The sequence below is a fragment of the Mustela nivalis genome, assembly GCF_964662115.1.
Source record: "Mustela nivalis genome assembly, chromosome: 7".
In the NCBI taxonomy this organism is placed as follows: Eukaryota; Metazoa; Chordata; class Mammalia; order Carnivora; family Mustelidae; genus Mustela; species Mustela nivalis.
Genome location: NC_139026.1, coordinates 111,512,664 through 111,535,220, shown reverse-complemented (window position 1 = coordinate 111,535,220; position 22,557 = coordinate 111,512,664).

The window sequence follows — 22,557 nt, the reverse complement described above, 5'->3', positions numbered from 1 at the left end:
TATCTTTGTAATGAATGGAGGGAAGACTGAGATTCTTACCAAAAATATTTTATGAAGCAAAATCAAAATAATACATAAAAAGTATATCTTTTATACACACACCCACACCCACACACACACATCAAAAAGAATGGTGTGTGTGTGTGTGTGTGTGTGTGTGTGTGTGTATGCGTGCGTGCCTATTAACTATGCCTGTCCTAAATCCCCAGCTCCTGGGAGCATGACCATATTTGGAAATAGGGTCCCTGGAGATACAATCAGCTAGGATAAGGTTATATTTGAGAAGGCTGGGCCCCTAATTCAGATGGACTTGTGTCCTTCTAAGAAGGGAAACTTGGGATCCAGAGATATGCCCTGAGGGAGAAGACCATGTGAAGAAGCCCAAAGCCAGGGCAATCTTCCTAGCTGGGAGAGGGACCCGGCACAGATCTTTCCTTAATACCTACAAGAGGAGTATGGCCTCCCAACATTGTAGCCTCCAGAACTGCGAGACTGTCCACTTCTGTTGTATCAGCGACTAGGCTTCGGCTCTCTTCTTATAGCAGCCCTAGAAACCGAATCCAAACCTTGTTAGAGGAAAAGAAACCTACCATCAGCCCATGGGGATTTGGAAAAGATAAAAGAATCTGTCACTCCGTGTATCTATAGATCGATCTTTCTTTTCTTTTCCTTCAAGGTTTTATTTATTTATTTGACAGAGATCACAAGGAGGCAGAGAGGCAGGCAGAGAGAGAGGAGGAAGCAGGCTCCCTGCTGAGCAGAGAGCCCGAGGCAGGGCTCCATCCCAGGACCCTGATACCATGACCTGAGCTCAAAGCAGAGGCTTTATCCCACTGAGCCACACAGGCACCCCTAGATCGATCTTTCTATATGGAACTCTGGAAATCATTGTAAAGGAACCCACCCTTGTGAGCCCCCTGAAAAGGAAAAGAAGCAAACAAACAAAGAAACAAAGAACACTGAGCCCCAGGATTCACTTGGCTTTTCACCTGGAGGTGTTCTGGATGGTGGGGGTATGGAGAAGACTGCAAGGAAAAGATGGGCATCTCCCTGGTGCGAGGAAAGAGTGAGTGGTATTCAGGAAGGCTGGAGGGATGAAAAGGCCATGGGTACCAGGAAGAAGGAAGTCAAGTAGCAAACAAGCTCTTGGAAATACACACTGGGGTCCTCTGGAGTCCTTGCTCAATGGGAAGCAGTGTGTGTCTAAGAAAATGCCCCAAGTTCTGACAAGGAGTCAAGGCAACCGAACCAGAGGGTTGCCAAGACTCATACAAGGCTAGAGGTCACTGGAGTTCCAAGCGGCCAGAGACAAGAGTTCTTTTGGCTAAGTCAGAATATGCAGAACAGACCCGGGAAGGTTCTTGAGGTAGTCTCGGGACGAAATGATCCCGCGCCAAGAGAGCTAACTCCGTCAACACGTGGGAGAACACTTTTAGAAAGTGTCAGAATTCCCTACGGATATCTCACAGCCCGTGTGACAGGCAATAAGAGAAGGCAGACACGAGCCTCCAAATGACTCAGTGCACCGAACGGAAGGCAGTTCAAAAGGGAAGAAGGGACAGACGGGAAAAAGAAAACACGACGAGCGAGGTAGTAGACTTCAACACCAACCTTCCACAGTGACCTTCAGAGCGAACTACTACTCTTCTATTTCACGAAAAGACCTACATATGTCAGTGGCAAATAAACTGCACAGAGAAGGATGCCGAGGATACTATAGATTTGGGGAAAAGGGAAATGAAGAAAAGGACTAGACCTTACCAAAACGGATGCTAAAAGGCTGAATGGCATAGGTCTTGACAAGAGACCACAGAAACAAGCAATCTAAAGAACAGAGAAAGAAGGCAATTCGGAAGAGCAAAGGATCCTTTGAAAAAGACAGGGCCATCCTCAAGGTGTCTGCATCCCCTGAGAAAACTCATGGAGATCAACCCCACTGGAGCGCAAAACACAAGACTCAAGAGATTTTCGGGGAAAGGTTTCCTGTCTTTCTTTGAGACAGAATGGGTGAGAGAGAGCGTGAGAGAGGAGAAGGCAAGAGGGAGAAGCAGACTGTCCAAGGAGCGGGGAGCCCCAGGCGGGACGGGATCCTGCAAGTCCGGGGTCATGACCTGAGCCCAGGGCAGTCGCTCCACCAATGGAGCCACGCAGGCGTCCGTCTCCAGAAGGTGGTCAACAACAGCTGCGGGGCACCTGGGCGGCACCCTCCGTGAAGTGCCCAACTCTCGGTTCTGGCTCCGGTGGTGATCCGAGGCTCTTGCGATTGAGCCCTGACGCAAGCTCTGGGCTCAGGGCAGAGTCCACTCGGACTCTGTCTTGGTCCTGCCCTTGCCGCCTCGCCCACTCCCGGGTACTCCTTCCCTGAAACCAACAAGGAAAATCCTTTAGCGAAAGGAACAGTGGTTGAGAGGGGGAGGGGTGGGGAGAGAAGCGACGGTTCCCCGGGTGAGAGGGAGGGGCTAGAGATGCTGCCCGCCCGCCCTCCCAGGGCCAGGCTGGCTCAGGCGCCGCCGCCACGGCCGCCTCCGCCACCGCCTCAGAGCGCAGCCGAGCGCTGGGACCCGCGGTCCGCGCCAGCCGGGCTGCGGGGGCCCAGAGCGCGGCGCTAGCAGCCAGTAGCGCCTCCAGAGCCCTCTGAGCTCACTGGCTTAGGGGCCGCGGGGTGGCAGACAGGTCCAGGGAAGTGGCGAGGGCGGCCCCCATGCGCGTGCTGGGGGGTTGGGGGGGGAGGGAGGATGTGCAGGGAGATCCCCAGGGCACTGTGGGAGCTGCTTCAGGGCTTCAGGGTGGACGTGGTGAGGCACCAGCCTGCGGACCCAGCCCTGCATCTGGCTCTTTGCTTGGCAGGGAGCCTGCCCCCCCCATCTCTCTCTCTCTCTCTCTCTCTCTCTCTCTGTGTGCCTCTCTGCCTACTTGGGATCTCTGTCTGTCAAATATAGAAATAAAGTCTTTCAACATCAATCAATCAATCAATCAATCAAAGCTGAGAAATGCTGTCAGCCCCCAAATCTCTGGTCACTTAAAGGACATACAGAATGAGAAAAAGAAATGTAGACTTCTAAAGAAGAACCATTTTGCTTTTAGAGGACCTCCTTTTAAAACACTAGAAAATTTAATTTCCCAAAAAGCAACAAACTTCAGAAGGAAAGTGTAGGATGAAAGTAGGCATCATCAGCATAGAAACAGATACTCAATACCAAAAGAACTGTAAACTCCAAAAAGATGCCAACTGTTTTTACAAACCATGGCAGACGACTTTAGGTAACAATAACTTTCATGAATTGAGGAGGTAGAGGTGGTCGAATTGCTCAGTAGGCACCAAAAGCAGGCCAATATCTTTGTAATGAATGGAGGGAAGACTGAGATTCTTACCAAAAATATTTTATGAAGCAAAATCAAAATAATACATAAAAAGTATATCTTTTATACACACACCCACACCCACACACACACATCAAAAAGAATGGTGTGTGTGTGTGTGTGTGTGTGTGTGTGTGTGTATGCGTGCGTGCCTATTAACTATGCCTGTCCTAAATCCCCAGCTCCTGGGAGCATGACCATATTTGGAAATAGGGTCCCTGGAGATACAATCAGCTAGGATAAGGTTATATTTGAGAAGGCTGGGCCCCTAATTCAGATGGACTTGTGTCCTTCTAAGAAGGGAAACTTGGGATCCAGAGATATGCCCTGAGGGAGAAGACCATGTGAAGAAGCCCAAAGCCAGGGCAATCTTCCTAGCTGGGAGAGGGACCCGGCACAGATCTTTCCTTAATACCTACAAGAGGAGTATGGCCTCCCAACATTGTAGCCTCCAGAACTGCGAGACTGTCCACTTCTGTTGTATCAGCGACTAGGCTTCGGCTCTCTTCTTATAGCAGCCCTAGAAACCGAATCCAAACCTTGTTAGAGGAAAAGAAACCTACCATCAGCCCATGGGGATTTGGAAAAGATAAAAGAATCTGTCACTCCGTGTATCTATAGATCGATCTTTCTTTTCTTTTCCTTCAAGGTTTTATTTATTTATTTGACAGAGATCACAAGGAGGCAGAGAGGCAGGCAGAGAGAGAGGAGGAAGCAGGCTCCCTGCTGAGCAGAGAGCCCGAGGCAGGGCTCCATCCCAGGACCCTGATACCATGACCTGAGCTCAAAGCAGAGGCTTTATCCCACTGAGCCACACAGGCACCCCTAGATCGATCTTTCTATATGGAACTCTGGAAATCATTGTAAAGGAACCCACCCTTGTGAGCCCCCTGAAAAGGAAAAGAAGCAAACAAACAAAGAAACAAAGAACACTGAGCCCCAGGATTCACTTGGCTTTTCACCTGGAGGTGTTCTGGATGGTGGGGGTATGGAGAAGACTGCAAGGAAAAGATGGGCATCTCCCTGGTGCGAGGAAAGAGTGAGTGGTATTCAGGAAGGCTGGAGGGATGAAAAGGCCATGGGTACCAGGAAGAAGGAAGTCAAGTAGCAAACAAGCTCTTGGAAATACACACTGGGGTCCTCTGGAGTCCTTGCTCAATGGGAAGCAGTGTGTGTCTAAGAAAATGCCCCAAGTTCTGACAAGGAGTCAAGGCAACCGAACCAGAGGGTTGCCAAGACTCATACAAGGCTAGAGGTCACTGGAGTTCCAAGCGGCCAGAGACAAGAGTTCTTTTGGCTAAGTCAGAATATGCAGAACAGACCCGGGAAGGTTCTTGAGGTAGTCTCGGGACGAAATGATCCCGCGCCAAGAGAGCTAACTCCGTCAACACGTGGGAGAACACTTTTAGAAAGTGTCAGAATTCCCTACGGATATCTCACAGCCCGTGTGACAGGCAATAAGAGAAGGCAGACACGAGCCTCCAAATGACTCAGTGCACCGAACGGAAGGCAGTTCAAAAGGGAAGAAGGGACAGACGGGAAAAAGAAAACACGACGAGCGAGGTAGTAGACTTCAACACCAACCTTCCACAGTGACCTTCAGAGCGAACTACTACTCTTCTATTTCACGAAAAGACCTACATATGTCAGTGGCAAATAAACTGCACAGAGAAGGATGCCGAGGATACTATAGATTTGGGGAAAAGGGAAATGAAGAAAAGGACTAGACCTTACCAAAACGGATGCTAAAAGGCTGAATGGCATAGGTCTTGACAAGAGACCACAGAAACAAGCAATCTAAAGAACAGAGAAAGAAGGCAATTCGGAAGAGCAAAGGATCCTTTGAAAAAGACAGGGCCATCCTCAAGGTGTCTGCATCCCCTGAGAAAACTCATGGAGATCAACCCCACTGGAGCGCAAAACACAAGACTCAAGAGATTTTCGGGGAAAGGTTTCCTGTCTTTCTTTGAGACAGAATGGGTGAGAGAGAGCGTGAGAGAGGAGAAGGCAAGAGGGAGAAGCAGACTGTCCAAGGAGCGGGGAGCCCCAGGCGGGACGGGATCCTGCAAGTCCGGGGTCATGACCTGAGCCCAGGGCAGTCGCTCCACCAATGGAGCCACGCAGGCGTCCGTCTCCAGAAGGTGGTCAACAACAGCTGCGGGGCACCTGGGCGGCACCCTCCGTGAAGTGCCCAACTCTCGGTTCTGGCTCCGGTGGTGATCCGAGGCTCTTGCGATTGAGCCCTGACGCAAGCTCTGGGCTCAGGGCAGAGTCCACTCGGACTCTGTCTTGGTCCTGCCCTTGCCGCCTCGCCCACTCCCGGGTACTCCTTCCCTGAAACCAACAAGGAAAATCCTTTAGCGAAAGGAACAGTGGTTGAGAGGGGGAGGGGTGGGGAGAGAAGCGACGGTTCCCCGGGTGAGAGGGAGGGGCTAGAGATGCTGCCCGCCCGCCCTCCCAGGGCCAGGCTGGCTCAGGCGCCGCCGCCACGGCCGCCTCCGCCACCGCCTCAGAGCGCAGCCGAGCGCTGGGACCCGCGGTCCGCGCCAGCCGGGCTGCGGGGGCCCAGAGCGCAGCGCTAGCAGCCAGTAGCGCCTCCAGAGCCCTCTGAGCTCACTGGCTTAGGGGCCGCGGGGTGGCAGACAGGTCCAGGGAAGTGGCGAGGGCGGCCCCCATACGCGTGCTGGGGGGTTGGGGGGGGGGGAAGGATGTGCAGGGAGATCCCCAGGGCACTGTGGGAGCTGCTGCAGGGCTTCAGGGTGGACGTGGTGAGGCACCAGCCTGCGGACCCAGCCCTGCATCTGGCTCTTTGCTTGGCAGGGAGCCTGCCCCCCCCCATCTCTCTCTCTCTCTCTCTCTCTCTCTCTGTGTGCCTCTCTGCCTACTTGGGATCTCTGTCTGTCAAATATAGAAATAAAGTCTTTCAACATCAATCAATCAATCAATCAATCAAAGCTGAGAAATGCTGTCAGCCCCCAAATCTCTGGTCACTTAAAGGACATACAGAATGAGAAAAAGAAATGTAGACTTCTAAAGAAGAACCATTTTGCTTTTAGAGGACCTCCTTTTAAAACACTAGAAAATTTAATTTCCCAAAAAGCAACAAACTTCAGAAGGAAAGTGTAGGATGAAAGTAGGCATCATCAGCATAGAAACAGATACTCAATACCAAAAGAACTGTAAACTCCAAAAAGATGCCAACTGTTTTTACAAACCATGGCAGACGACTTTAGGTAACAATAACTTTCATGAATTGAGGAGGTAGAGGTGGTCGAATTGCTCAGTAGGCACCAAAAGCAGGCCAATATCTTTGTAATGAATGGAGGGAAGACTGAGATTCTTACCAAAAATATTTTATGAAGCAAAATCAAAATAATACATAAAAAGTATATCTTTTATACACACACCCACACCCACACACACACATCAAAAAGAATGGTGTGTGTGTGTGTGTGTGTGTGTGTGTGTGTGTATGCGTGCGTGCCTATTAACTATGCCTGTCCTAAATCCCCAGCTCCTGGGAGCATGACCATATTTGGAAATAGGGTCCCTGGAGATACAATCAGCTAGGATAAGGTTATATTTGAGAAGGCTGGGCCCCTAATTCAGATGGACTTGTGTCCTTCTAAGAAGGGAAACTTGGGATCCAGAGATATGCCCTGAGGGAGAAGACCATGTGAAGAAGCCCAAAGCCAGGGCAATCTTCCTAGCTGGGAGAGGGACCCGGCACAGATCTTTCCTTAATACCTACAAGAGGAGTATGGCCTCCCAACATTGTAGCCTCCAGAACTGCGAGACTGTCCACTTCTGTTGTATCAGCGACTAGGCTTCGGCTCTCTTCTTATAGCAGCCCTAGAAACCGAATCCAAACCTTGTTAGAGGAAAAGAAACCTACCATCAGCCCATGGGGATTTGGAAAAGATAAAAGAATCTGTCACTCCGTGTATCTATAGATCGATCTTTCTTTTCTTTTCCTTCAAGGTTTTATTTATTTATTTGACAGAGATCACAAGGAGGCAGAGAGGCAGGCAGAGAGAGAGGAGGAAGCAGGCTCCCTGCTGAGCAGAGAGCCCGAGGCAGGGCTCCATCCCAGGACCCTGATACCATGACCTGAGCTCAAAGCAGAGGCTTTATCCCACTGAGCCACACAGGCACCCCTAGATCAATCTTTCTATATGCAACTCTGGAAATCATTGTAAAGGAACCCACCCTTGTGAGCCCCCTGAAAAGGAAAAGAAGCAAACAAACAAAGAAACAAAGAACACTGAGCCCCAGGATTCACTTGGCTTTTCACCTGGAGGTGTTCTGGATGGTGGGGGTATGGAGAAGACTGCAAGGAAAAGATGGGCATCTCCCTGGTGCGAGGAAAGAGTGAGTGGTATTCAGGAAGGCTGGAGGGATGAAAAGGCCATGGGTACCAGGAAGAAGGAAGTCAAGTAGCAAACAAGCTCTTGGAAATACACACTGGGGTCCTCTGGAGTCCTTGCTCAATGGGAAGCAGTGTGTGTCTAAGAAAATGCCCCAAGTTCTGACAAGGAGTCAAGGCAACCGAACCAGAGGGTTGCCAAGACTCATACAAGGCTAGAGGTCACTGGAGTTCCAAGCGGCCAGAGACAAGAGTTCTTTTGGCTAAGTCAGAATATGCAGAACAGACCCGGGAAGGTTCTTGAGGTAGTCTCGGGACGAAATGATCCCGCGCCAAGAGAGCTAACTCCGTCAACACGTGGGAGAACACTTTTAGAAAGTGTCAGAATTCCCTACGGATATCTCACAGCCCGTGTGACAGGCAATAAGAGAAGGCAGACACGAGCCTCCAAATGACTCAGTGCACCGAACGGAAGGCAGTTCAAAAGGGAAGAAGGGACAGACGGGAAAAAGAAAACACGACGAGCGAGGTAGTAGACTTCAACACCAACCTTCCACAGTGACCTTCAGAGCGAACTACTACTCTTCTATTTCACGAAAAGACCTACATATGTCAGTGGCAAATAAACTGCACAGAGAAGGATGCCGAGGATACTATAGATTTGGGGAAAAGGGAAATGAAGAAAAGGACTAGACCTTACCAAAACGGATGCTAAAAGGCTGAATGGCATAGGTCTTGACAAGAGACCACAGAAACAAGCAATCTAAAGAACAGAGAAAGAAGGCAATTCGGAAGAGCAAAGGATCCTTTGAAAAAGACAGGGCCATCCTCAAGGTGTCTGCATCCCCTGAGAAAACTCATGGAGATCAACCCCACTGGAGCGCAAAACACAAGACTCAAGAGATTTTCGGGGAAAGGTTTCCTGTCTTTCTTTGAGACAGAATGGGTGAGAGAGAGCGTGAGAGAGGAGAAGGCAAGAGGGAGAAGCAGACTGTCCAAGGAGCGGGGAGCCCCAGGCGGGACGGGATCCTGCAAGTCCGGGGTCATGACCTGAGCCCAGGGCAGTCGCTCCACCAATGGAGCCACGCAGGCGTCCGTCTCCAGAAGGTGGTCAACAACAGCTGCGGGGCACCTGGGCGGCACCCTCCGTGAAGTGCCCAACTCTCGGTTCTGGCTCCGGTGGTGATCCGAGGCTCTTGCGATTGAGCCCTGACGCAAGCTCTGGGCTCAGGGCAGAGTCCACTCGGACTCTGTCTTGGTCCTGCCCTTGCCGCCTCGCCCACTCCCGGGTACTCCTTCCCTGAAACCAACAAGGAAAATCCTTTAGCGAAAGGAACAGTGGTTGAGAGGGGGAGGGGTGGGGAGAGAAGCGACGGTTCCCCGGGTGAGAGGGAGGGGCTAGAGATGCTGCCCGCCCGCCCTCCCAGGGCCAGGCTGGCTCAGGCGCCGCCGCCACGGCCGCCTCCGCCACCGCCTCAGAGCGCAGCCGAGCGCTGGGACCCGCGGTCCGCGCCAGCCGGGCTGCGGGGGCCCAGAGCGCGGCGCTAGCAGCCAGTAGCGCCTCCAGAGCCCTCTGAGCTCACTGGCTTAGGGGCCGCGGGGTGGCAGACAGGTCCAGGGAAGTGGCGAGGGCGGCCCCCATGCGCGTGCTGGGGGGTTGGGGGGGGAGGGAGGATGTGCAGGGAGATCCCCAGGGCACTGTGGGAGCTGCTTCAGGGCTTCAGGGTGGACGTGGTGAGGCACCAGACTGCGGACCCAGCCCTGCATCTGGCTCTTTGCTTGGCAGGGAGCCTGCCCCCCCCATCTCTCTCTCTCTCTCTCTCTCTCTCTCTCTGTGTGCCTCTCTGCCTACTTGGGATCTCTGTCTGTCAAATATAGAAATAAAGTCTTTCAACATCAATCAATCAATCAATCAATCAAAGCTGAGAAATGCTGTCAGCCCCCAAATCTCTGGTCACTTAAAGGACATACAGAATGAGAAAAAGAAATGTAGACTTCTAAAGAAGAACCATTTTGCTTTTAGAGGACCTCCTTTTAAAACACTAGAAAATTTATATTCCCAAAAAGCAACAAACTTCAGAAGGAAAGTGTAGGATGAAAGTAGGCATCATCAGCATAGAAACAGATACTCAATACCAAAAGAACTGTAAACTCCAAAAAGATGCCAACTGTTTTTACAAACCATGGCAGACGACTTTAGGTAACAATAACTTTCATGAATTGAGGAGGTAGAGGTGGTCGAATTGCTCAGTAGGCACCAAAAGCAGGCCAATATCTTTGTAATGAATGGAGGGAAGACTGAGATTCTTACCAAAAATATTTTATGAAGCAAAATCAAAATAATACATAAAAAGTATATCTTTTATACAAACACCCACAACCAAACACACACATCAAAAAGAATGGTGTGTGTGTGTGTGTGTGTGTGTGTATGCGTGCGTGCCTATTAACTATGCCTGTCCTAAAGCCCCAGCTCCTGGGAGCATGACCGTATTTGGAAATAGGGTCCCTGGAGATACAATCAGCTAGGATAAGGTTATATTTGAGAAGGCTGGGCCCCTAATTCAGATGGACTTGTGTCCTTCTAAGAAGGGAAATTTGGGATCCAGAGATATGCCCTGAGGGAGAAGACCATGTGAAGAAGCCCAAAGCCAGGGCCATCTTCCTAGCTGGGAGAGGGACCCGGCACAGATCTTTCCTTAATACCTACAAGAGGAGTATGGCCTCCCAACATTGTAGCCTCCAGAACTGCGAGACTGTCCACTTCTGTTGTATCAGCGACTAGGCTTCGGCTCTCTTCTTATAGCAGCCCTAGAAACCGAATCCAAACCTTGTTAGAGGAAAAGAAACCTACCATCAGCCCATGGGGATTTGGAAAAGATAAAAGAATCTGTCACTCCGTGTATCTATAGATCGATCTTTCTTTTCTTTTCCTTCAAGGTTTTATTTATTTATTTGACAGAGATCACAAGGAGGCAGAGAGGCAGGCAGAGAGAGAGGAGGAAGCAGGCTCCCTGCTGAGCAGAGAGCCCGAGGCAGGGCTCCATCCCAGGACCCTGATACCATGACCTGAGCTCAAAGCAGAGGCTTTATCCCACTGAGCCACACAGGCACCCCTAGATCGATCTTTCTATATGGAACTCTGGAAATCATTGTAAAGGAACCCACCCTTGTGAGCCCCCTGAAAAGGAAAAGAAGCAAACAAACAAAGAAACAAAGAACACTGAGCCCCAGGATTCACTTGGCTTTTCACCTGGAGGTGTTCTGGATGGTGGGGGTATGGAGAAGACTGCAAGGAAAAGATGGGCATCTCCCTGGTGCGAGGAAAGAGTGAGTGGTATTCAGGAAGGCTGGAGGGATGAAAAGGCCATGGGTACCAGGAAGAAGGAAGTCAAGTAGCAAACAAGCTCTTGGAAATACACACTGGGGTCCTCTGGAGTCCTTGCTCAATGGGAAGCAGTGTGTGTCTAAGAAAATGCCCCAAGTTCTGACAAGGAGTCAAGGCAACCGAACCAGAGGGTTGCCAAGACTCATACAAGGCTAGAGGTCACTGGAGTTCCAAGCGGCCAGAGACAAGAGTTCTTTTGGCTAAGTCAGAATATGCAGAACAGACCCGGGAAGGTTCTTGAGGTAGTCTCGGGACGAAATGATCCCGCGCCAAGAGAGCTAACTCCGTCAACACGTGGGAGAACACTTTTAGAAAGTGTCAGAATTCCCTACGGATATCTCACAGCCCGTGTGACAGGCAATAAGAGAAGGCAGACACGAGCCTCCAAATGACTCAGTGCACCGAACGGAAGGCAGTTCAAAAGGGAAGAAGGGACAGACGGGAAAAAGAAAACACGACGAGCGAGGTAGTAGACTTCAACACCAACCTTCCACAGTGACCTTCAGAGCGAACTACTACTCTTCTATTTCACGAAAAGACCTACATATGTCAGTGGCAAATAAACTGCACAGAGAAGGATGCCGAGGATACTATAGATTTGGGGAAAAGGGAAATGAAGAAAAGGACTAGACCTTACCAAAACGGATGCTAAAAGGCTGAATGGCATAGGTCTTGACAAGAGACCACAGAAACAAGCAATCTAAAGAACAGAGAAAGAAGGCAATTCGGAAGAGCAAAGGATCCTTTGAAAAAGACAGGGCCATCCTCAAGGTGTCTGCATCCCCTGAGAAAACTCATGGAGATCAACCCCACTGGAGCGCAAAACACAAGACTCAAGAGATTTTCGGGGAAAGGTTTCCTGTCTTTCTTTGAGACAGAATGGGTGAGAGAGAGCGTGAGAGAGGAGAAGGCAAGAGGGAGAAGCAGACTGTCCAAGGAGCGGGGAGCCCCAGGCGGGACGGGATCCTGCAAGTCCGGGGTCATGACCTGAGCCCAGGGCAGTCGCTCCACCAATGGAGCCACGCAGGCGTCCGTCTCCAGAAGGTGGTCAACAACAGCTGCGGGGCACCTGGGCGGCACCCTCCGTGAAGTGCCCAACTCTCGGTTCTGGCTCCGGTGGTGATCCGAGGCTCTTGCGATTGAGCCCTGACGCAAGCTCTGGGCTCAGGGCAGAGTCCACTCGGACTCTGTCTTGGTCCTGCCCTTGCCGCCTCGCCCACTCCCGGGTACTCCTTCCCTGAAACCAACAAGGAAAATCCTTTAGCGAAAGGAACAGTGGTTGAGAGGGGGAGGGGTGGGGAGAGAAGCGACGGTTCCCCGGGTGAGAGGGAGGGGCTAGAGATGCTGCCCGCCCGCCCTCCCAGGGCCAGGCTGGCTCAGGCGCCGCCGCCACGGCCGCCTCCGCCACCGCCTCAGAGCGCAGCCGAGCGCTGGGACCCAGGGTCCGCGCCAGCTGGGCTGCCGTGGCCCAGAGCGGGGCGCTAGCAGCCAGTAGCCCCTCCAGAGCCCTGTGAGCGCACTCGCTTAGGGGCCGCAGGGTGGCAGACAGGTCCAGGGAGGTGGCAAGGGCGGCACCCATGCGCGTGCTGGGGGGTTTGGGTGGAGGGAGGATGTGCAGGGAGATCCCCAGGGCACTGTGGGAGCTGCTGCAGGGCTTCAGGGTGGACGTGGTGAGGCACCAGCCTGCGGACCCAGCCCTGCATCTGGCTCTTTGCTTGGCAGGGAGCCTGCCCCCCCCCCATCTCTCTCTCTCTCTCTCTCTCTCTGTGTGCCTCTCTGCCTACTTGGGATCTCTGTCTGTCAAATATAGAAATAAAGTCTTTCAACATCAATCAATCAATCAATCAATCAAAGCTGAGAAATGCTGTCAGCCCCCAAATCTCTGGTCACTTAAAGGACATACAGAATGAGAAAAAGAAATGTAGACTTCTAAAGAAGAACCATTTTGCTTTTAGAGGACCTCCTTTTAAAACACTAGAAAATTTATATTCCCAAAAAGCAACAAACTTCAGAAGGAAAGTGTAGGATGAAAGTAGGCATCATCAGCATAGAAACAGATACTCAATACCAAAAGAACTGTAAACTCCAAAAAGATGCCAACTGTTTTTACAAACCATGGCAGACGACTTTAGGTAACAATAACTTTCATGAATTGAGGAGGTAGAGGTGGTCGAATTGCTCAGTAGGCACCAAAAGCAGGCCAATATCTTTGTAATGAATGGAGGGAAGACTGAGATTCTTACCAAAAATATTTTATGAAGCAAAATCAAAATAATACATAAAAAGTATATCTTTTATACACACACCCACACCCACACACACACATCAAAAAGAATGGTGTGTGTGTGTGTGTGTGTATGCGTGCGTGCCTATTAACTATGCCTGTCCTAAAGCCCCAGCTCCTGGGAGCATGACCGTATTTGGAAATAGGGTCCCTGGAGATACAATCAGCTAGGATAAGGTTATATTTGAGAAGGCTGGGCCCCTAATTCAGATGGACTTGTGTCCTTCTAAGAAGGGAAACTTGGGATCCAGAGATATGCCCTGAGGGAGAAGACCATGTGAAGAAGCCCAAAGCCAGGGCAATCTTCCTAGCTGGGAGAGGGACCCGGCACAGATCTTTCCTTAATACCTACAAGAGGAGTATGGCCTCCCAACATTGTAGCCTCCAGAACTGCGAGACTGTCCACTTCTGTTGTATCAGCGACTAGGCTTCGGCTCTCTTCTTATAGCAGCCCTAGAAAACGAATCCAAACCTTGTTAGAGGAAAAGAAACCTACCATCAGCCCATGGGGATTTGGAAAAGATAAAAGAATCTGTCACTCCGTGTATCTATAGATCGATCTTTCTTTTCTTTTCCTTCAAGGTTTTATTTATTTATTTGACAGAGATCACAAGGAGGCAGAGAGGCAGGCAGAGAGAGAGGAGGAAGCAGGCTCCCTGCTGAGCAGAGAGCCCGAGGCAGGGCTCCATCCCAGGACCCTGATACCATGACCTGAGCTCAAAGCAGAGGCTTTATCCCACTGAGCCACACAGGCACCCCTAGATCGATCTTTCTATATGGAACTCTGGAAATCATTGTAAAGGAACCCACCCTTGTGAGCCCCCTGAAAAGGAAAAGAAGCAAACAAACAAAGAAACAAAGAACACTGAGCCCCAGGATTCACTTGGCTTTTCACCTGGAGGTGTTCTGGATGGTGGGGGTATGGAGAAGACTGCAAGGAAAAGATGGGCATCTCCCTGGTGCGAGGAAAGAGTGAGTGGTATTCAGGAAGGCTGGAGGGATGAAAAGGCCATGGGTACCAGGAAGAAGGAAGTCAAGTAGCAAACAAGCTCTTGGAAATACACACTGGGGTCCTCTGGAGTCCTTGCTCAATGGGAAGCAGTGTGTGTCTAAGAAAATGCCCCAAGTTCTGACAAGGAGTCAAGGCAACCGAACCAGAGGGTTGCCAAGACTCATACAAGGCTAGAGGTCACTGGAGTTCCAAGCGGCCAGAGACAAGAGTTCTTTTGGCTAAGTCAGAATATGCAGAACAGACCCGGGAAGGTTCTTGAGGTAGTCTCGGGACGAAATGATCCCGCGCCAAGAGAGCTAACTCCGTCAACACGTGGGAGAACACTTTTAGAAAGTGTCAGAATTCCCTACGGATATCTCACAGCCCGTGTGACAGGCAATAAGAGAAGGCAGACACGAGCCTCCAAATGACTCAGTGCACCGAACGGAAGGCAGTTCAAAAGGGAAGAAGGGACAGACGGGAAAAAGAAAACACGACGAGCGAGGTAGTAGACTTCAACACCAACCTTCCACAGTGACCTTCAGAGCGAACTACTACTCTTCTATTTCACGAAAAGACCTACATATGTCAGTGGCAAATAAACTGCACAGAGAAGGATGCCGAGGATACTATAGATTTGGGGAAAAGGGAAATGAAGAAAAGGACTAGACCTTACCAAAACGGATGCTAAAAGGCTGAATGGCATAGGTCTTGACAAGAGACCACAGAAACAAGCAATCTAAAGAACAGAGAAAGAAGGCAATTCGGAAGAGCAAAGGATCCTTTGAAAAAGACAGGGCCATCCTCAAGGTGTCTGCATCCCCTGAGAAAACTCATGGAGATCAACCCCACTGGAGCGCAAAACACAAGACTCAAGAGATTTTCGGGGAAAGGTTTCCTGTCTTTCTTTGAGACAGAATGGGTGAGAGAGAGCGTGAGAGAGGAGAAGGCAAGAGGGAGAAGCAGACTGTCCAAGGAGCGGGGAGCCCCAGGCGGGACGGGATCCTGCAAGTCCGGGGTCATGACCTGAGCCCAGGGCAGTCGCTCCACCAATGGAGCCACGCAGGCGTCCGTCTCCAGAAGGTGGTCAACAACAGCTGCGGGGCACCTGGGCGGCACCCTCCGTGAAGTGCCCAACTCTCGGTTCTGGCTCCGGTGGTGATCCGAGGCTCTTGCGATTGAGCCCTGACGCAAGCTCTGGGCTCAGGGCAGAGTCCACTCGGACTCTGTCTTGGTCCTGCCCTTGCCGCCTCGCCCACTCCCGGGTACTCCTTCCCTGAAACCAACAAGGAAAATCCTTTAGCGAAAGGAACAGTGGTTGAGAGGGGGAGGGGTGGGGAGAGAAGCGACGGTTCCCCGGGTGAGAGGGAGGGGCTAGAGATGCTGCCCGCCCGCCCTCCCAGGGCCAGGCTGGCTCAGGCGCCGCCGCCACGGCCGCCTCCGCCACCGCCTCAGAGCGCAGCCGAGCGCTGGGACCCAGGGTCCGCGCCAGCTGGGCTGCCGTGGCCCAGAGCGGGGCGCTAGCAGCCAGTAGCCCCTCCAGAGCCCTGTGAGCGCACTCGCTTAGGGGCCGCAGGGTGGCAGACAGGTCCAGGGAGGTGGCAAGGGCGGCACCCATGCGCGTGCTGGGGGGTTTGGGTGGAGGGAGGATGTGCAGGGAGATCCCCAGGGCACTGTGGGAGCTGCTGCAGGGCTTCAGGGTGGACGTGGTGAGGCACCAGCCTGCGGACCCAGCCCTGCATCTGGCTCTTTGCTTGGCAGGGAGCCTGCCCCCCCCCCATCTCTCTCTCTCTCTCTCTCTCTCTGTGTGCCTCTCTGCCTACTTGGGATCTCTGTCTGTCAAATATAGAAATAAAGTCTTTCAACATCAATCAATCAATCAATCAATCAAAGCTGAGAAATGCTGTCAGCCCCCAAATCTCTGGTCACTTAAAGGACATACAGAATGAGAGAAAGAAATGTAGACTTCTAAAGAAGAACCATTTTGCTTTTAGAGGACCTCCTTTTAAAACACTAGAAAATTTAATTTCCCAAAAAGCAACAAACTTCAGAAGGAAAGTGTAGGATGAAAGTAGGCATCATCAGCATAGAAACAGATACTCAATACCAAAAGAACTGTAAACTCCAAAAAGATGCCAACTGTTTTTACAAACCATGGCAGACGACTTTAGGTAACAATAACTTTCATGAATTGAGGAGGTAGAGGTGGTCGAATTGCTCAGTAGGCACCAAAAGCAGGCCAATATCTTTGTAATGAATGGAGGGAAGACTGAGATTCTTACCAAAAATATTTTATGAAGCAAAATCAAAATAATACATAAAAAGTATATCTTTTATACACACACCCACACCCACACACACACATCAAAAAGAATGGTGTGTGTGTGTGTGTGTGTATGCGTGCGTGCCTATTAACTATGCCTGTCCTAAAGCCCCAGCTCCTGGGAGCATGACCGTATTTGGAAATAGGGTCCCTGGAGATACAATCAGCTAGGATAAGGTTATATTTGAGAAGGCTGGGCCCCTAATTCAGATGGACTTGTGTCCTTCTAAGAAGGGAAATTTGGGATCCAGAGATATGCCCTGAGGGAGAAGACCATGTGAAGAAGCCCAAAGCCAGGGCCATCTTCCTAGCTGGGAGAGGGACCCGGCACAGATCTTTCCTTAATACCTACAAGAGGAGTATGGCCTCCCAACATTGTAGCCTCCAGAACTGCGAGACTGTCCACTTCTGTTGTATCAGCGACTAGGCTTCGGCTCTCTTCTTATAGCAGCCCTAGAAACCGAATCCAAACCTTGTTAGAGGAAAAGAAACCTACCATCAGCCCATGGGGATTTGGAAAAGATAAAAGAATCTGTCACTCCGTGTATCTATAGATCGATCTTTCTTTTCTTTTCCTTCAAGGTTTTATTTATTTATTTGACAGAGATCACAAGGAGGCAGAGAGGCAGGCAGAGAGAGAGGAGGAAGCAGGCTCCCTGCTGAGCAGAGAGCCCGAGGCAGGGCTCCATCCCAGGACCCTGATACCATGACCTGAGCTCAAAGCAGAGGCTTTATCCCACTGAGCCACACAGGCACCCCTAGATCGATCTTTCTATATGGAACTCTGGAAATCATTGTAAAGGAACCCACCCTTGTGAGCCCCCTGAAAAGGAAAAGAAGCAAACAAACAAAGAAACAAAGAACACTGAGCCCCAGGATTCACTTGGCTTTTCACCTGGAGGTGTTCTGGATGGTGGGGGTATGGAGAAGACTGCAAGGAAAAGATGGGCATCTCCCTGGTGCGAGGAAAGAGTGAGTGGTATTCAGGAAGGCTGGAGGGATGAAAAGGCCATGGGTACCAGGAAGAAGGAAGTCAAGTAGCAAACAAGCTCTTGGAAATACACACTGGGGTCCTCTGGAGTCCTTGCTCAATGGGAAGCAGTGTGTGTCTAAGAAAATGCCCCAAGTTCTGACAAGGAGTCAAGGCAACCGAACCAGAGGGTTGCCAAGACTCATACAAGGCTAGAGGTCACTGGAGTTCCAAGCGGCCAGAGACAAGAGTTCTTTTGGCTAAGTCAGAATATGCAGAACAGACCCGGGAAGGTTCTTGAGGTAGTCTCGGGACGAAATGATCCCGCGCCAAGAGAGCTAACTCCGTCAACACGTGGGAGAACACTTTTAGAAAGTGTCAGAATTCCCTACGGATATCTCACAGCCCGTGTGACAGGCAATAAGAGAAGGCAGACACGAGCCTCCAAATGACTCAGTGCACCGAACGGAAGGCAGTTCAAAAGGGAAGAAGGGACAGACGGGAAAAAGAAAACACGACGAGCGAGGTAGTAGACTTCAACACCAACCTTCCACAGTGACCTTCAGAGCGAACTACTACTCTTCTATTTCACGAAAAGACCTACATATGTCAGTGGCAAATAAACTGCACAGAGAAGGATGCCGAGGATACTATAGATTTGGGGAAAAGGGAAATGAAGAAAAGGACTAGACCTTACCAAAACGGATGCTAAAAGGCTGAATGGCATAGGTCTTGACAAGAGACCACAGAAACAAGCAATCTAAAGAACAGAGAAAGAAGGCAATTCGGAAGAGCAAAGGATCCTTTGAAAAAGACAGGGCCATCCTCAAGGTGTCTGCATCCCCTGAGAAAACTCATGGAGATCAACCCCACTGGAGCGCAAAACACAAGACTCAAGAGATTTTCGGGGAAAGGTTTCCTGTCTTTCTTTGAGACAGAATGGGTGAGAGAGAGCGTGAGAGAGGAGAAGGCAAGAGGGAGAAGCAGACTGTCCAAGGAGCGGGGAGCCCCAGGCGGGACGGGATCCTGCAAGTCCGGGGTCATGACCTGAGCCCAGGGCAGTCGCTCCACCAATGGAGCCACGCAGGCGTCCGTCTCCAGAAGGTGGTCAACAACAGCTGCGGGGCACCTGGGCGGCACCCTCCGTGAAGTGCCCAACTCTCGGTTCTGGCTCCGGTGGTGATCCGAGGCTCTTGCGATTGAGCCCTGACGCAAGCTCTGGGCTCAGGGCAGAGTCCACTCGGACTCTGTCTTGGTCCTGCCCTTGCCGCCTCGCCCACTCCCGGGTACTCCTTCCCTGAAACCAACAAGGAAAATCCTTTAGCGAAAGGAACAGTGGTTGAGAGGGGGAGGGGTGGGGAGAGAAGCGACGGTTCCCCGGGTGAGAGGGAGGGGCTAGAGATGCTGCCCGCCCGCCCTCCCAGGGCCAGGCTGGCTCAGGCGCCGCCGCCACGGCCGCCTCCGCCACCGCCTCAGAGCGCAACCGAGCGCTGGGGCCCAGAGCGCGGCGCTAGCAGCCAGTAGCGCCTCCAGAGCCCACTGAGCGCACTCGCTTAGGGGCCGCGGGGTGGCAGACAGGTCCAGGGAGGTGGCGAGGGCGGCACCCATGCGCGTGCTGGGGGTTTGGAGGGGGAGGGAGGATGTGCAGGGAGATCCCCAGGGCACTGTGGGAGCTGCTGCAGGGCTTCAGGGTGGACGTGGTGAGGCACCAGCCTGCGGACCCAGCCCTGCATCTGGCTCTTTGCTTGGCAGGGAGCCTGCCCCCCCCCATCTCTCTCTCTCTCTCTCTCTCTCTCTCTGTGTGCCTCTCTGCCTACTTGGGATCTCTGTCTGTCAAATATAGAAATAAAGTCTTTCAACATCAATCAATCAATCAATCAATCAAAGCTGAGAAATGCTGTCAGCCCCCAAATCTCTGGTCACTTAAAGGACATACAAAATGAGAAAAAGAAATGTAGATTTCTAAAGAAGAACCATTTTGCTTTTAGAGGACCTCCTTTTAAAACACTAGAAAATTTAATTTCCCAAAAAGCAACAAACTTCAGAAGGAAAGTGTAGGATGAAAGTAGGCATCATCAGCATAGAAACAGATACTCAATACCAAAAGAACTGTAAACTCCAAAAAGATGCCAACTGTTTTTACAAACCATGACAGACGACTTTAGGTAACAATAACTTTCATGAATTGAGGAGGTAGAGGTGGTCGAATTGCTCAGTAGGCACCAAAAGCAGGCCAATATCTTTGTAATGAATGGAGGGAAGACTGAGATTCTTACCAAAAATATTTTATGAAGCAAAATCAAAATAATACATAAAAAGTATATCTTTTATACACACACCCACACCCACACACACACATCAAAAAGAATGGTGTGTGTGTGTGTGTGTGTGTGTGTGTGTGTGTATGCGTGCGTGCCTATTAACTATGCCTGTCCTAAAGCCCCAGCTCCTGGGAGCATGACCGTATTTGGAAATAGGGTCCCTGGAGATACAATCAGCTAGGATAAGGTTATATTTGAGAAGGCTGGGCCCCTAATTCAGATGGACTTGTGTCCTTCTAAGAAGGGAAACTTGGGATCCAGAGATATGCCCTGAGGGAGAAGACCATGTGAAGAAGCCCAAAGCCAGGGCCATCTTCCTAGCTGGGAGAGGGACCCGGCACAGATCTTTCCTTAATACCTACAAGAGGAGTATGGCCTCCCAACATTGTAGCCTCCAGAACTGCGAGACTGTCCACTTCTGTTGTATCAGCGACTAGGCTTCGGCTCTCTTCTTATAGCAGCCCTAGAAAACGAATCCAAACCTTGTTAGAGGAAAAGAAACCTACCATCAGCCCATGGGGATTTGGAAAAGATAAAAGAATCTGTCACTCCGTGTATCTATAGATCGATCTTTCTTTTCTTTTCCTTCAAGGTTTTATTTATTTATTTGACAGAGATCACAAGGAGGCAGAGAGGCAGGCAGAGAGAGAGGAGGAAGCAGGCTCCCTGCTGAGCAGAGAGCCCAAGGCAGGGCTCCATCCCAGGACCCTGATACCATGACCTGAGCTCAAAGCAGAGGCTTTATCCCACTGAGCCACACAGGCACCCCTAGATCGATCTTTCTATATGGAACTCTGGAAATCATTGTAAAGGAACCCACCCTTGTGAGCCCCCTGAAAAGGAAAAGAAGCAAACAAACAAAGAAACAAAGAACACTGAGCCCCAGGATTCACTTGACTTTTCACCTGGAGGTGTTCTGGATGGTGGGGGTATGGAGAAGACTGCAAGGAAAAGATGGGCGTCTCCCTGGTGCGAGGAAAGAGTGAGTGGTATTCAGGAAGGCTGGAGGGATGAAAAGCCATGGGTTCCAGGAGGAAGGAAGTCAAATAGTAAACAAGCTCTTGGAAGTACAAACTGGGGTCCTCTGGAGTCCTTGCTCTATGGGAAGCAGTTTGGGTCTAAGAAAATGCCCCAGGTTCTAACAAAGAGTCTAGGCAACCGAACCAGAAGGATGCCAATACTCATACATGTTTTGAGGTCATTGGATTTCCAAGCGGTCAGAGGCAAGAGTTCTCTTGGCTAAGTCATAATATGCAGTACAGACCCAGAAAGGTTCCTGAGTTAGTCTCGGGATTAAATTTTCCCGCAAAGAAAGCTAACTCTACAGATTCCTTCAACACGTGGAAGAACAATTTTAGAAAGAGTCAGAATCACGTACTAATATCTCACTGCTCATCTGACAGTCTATCTTGTAAGGCCAACAGCAGCCTACATATGCCTCAATTAAATTTTTGCATACACTTCATATGCAGGTGTCCTATCACAGCAGACAGCACTTCTATACCAGAAGCTCACAACACTTAGCCTTCCAACAAGCATGGCATGTACACACAACACAAACATCATCAACACACCAGGATTCACCATGAACACCCAGCATCTCATCGAAGCATACCACACCATTAATGGGCATCCCCACACACCATGGATACACCATAGATAACCCAAACTCAGCCCACCTCGTCTACCCTAATCTACACTGCACACAGAGCAGAAAAAAAGAACACAAACAACTCACACACAACTCATACCCACTAACACAGTGCATGGATATCATGCATACATACCACTTACCCCCCACCCATATGAAACATCAAAGAGCCACCCTAGAAACACATCTCCATCACACCAAAGCCATGTAAAACACACAAGACACACATCATATCCATTGGACTCGTTACCTGCACGCACTCTACACAGCTCTAGCACAGAGATACACTCACTTTTTCAACACACCTATGGAAAACACACAACCATCTCAAGATTCAGAACACCTATCAGATTCAATCATGCTGAAACAACACCAATCATTCAAAAGATCACTCACACACAAAGACATACAGACACACACACACATAGCTTTCCTCTTGGGTGGCTGGTGTCAGTTTGCTTATGCATAGCTAGGTTGTCTCCTTTCCCAGGCTGACTGACATGCCTTCCTGAGCAAGAAAAGATTATTCACTTCTGCCCAGAATGCTGCATGAAAGGGCATGTTCTGAAAGAGCCCTTGCCTGGTAGAGTGTAATGAGTCCCAGTACCAAACACTTGAGAGTACCCCCACCCATAGCACCCCAGTATTCCCTGAGCCATTCCTAATGGTAGTTAGTATGAGAAGGACAGGAGCAAGAGCCAGGGCCAGAAGCTTTGATTGACTTTTGGCAGAAACCACCCAGCCACTTGCTGACAGGGTCCCCAGGTGTAGCCTATGGAGGTGCCCTTTGCCCGAGCCCACACCTGTTTCTTATTCCAGATATGGGGAGCTTGCTAGGACTGTGTGCTTGCCATTCCCTTCCTTTTCGACATCACCACATGCTCTTCTGTACTGAAGAAATCT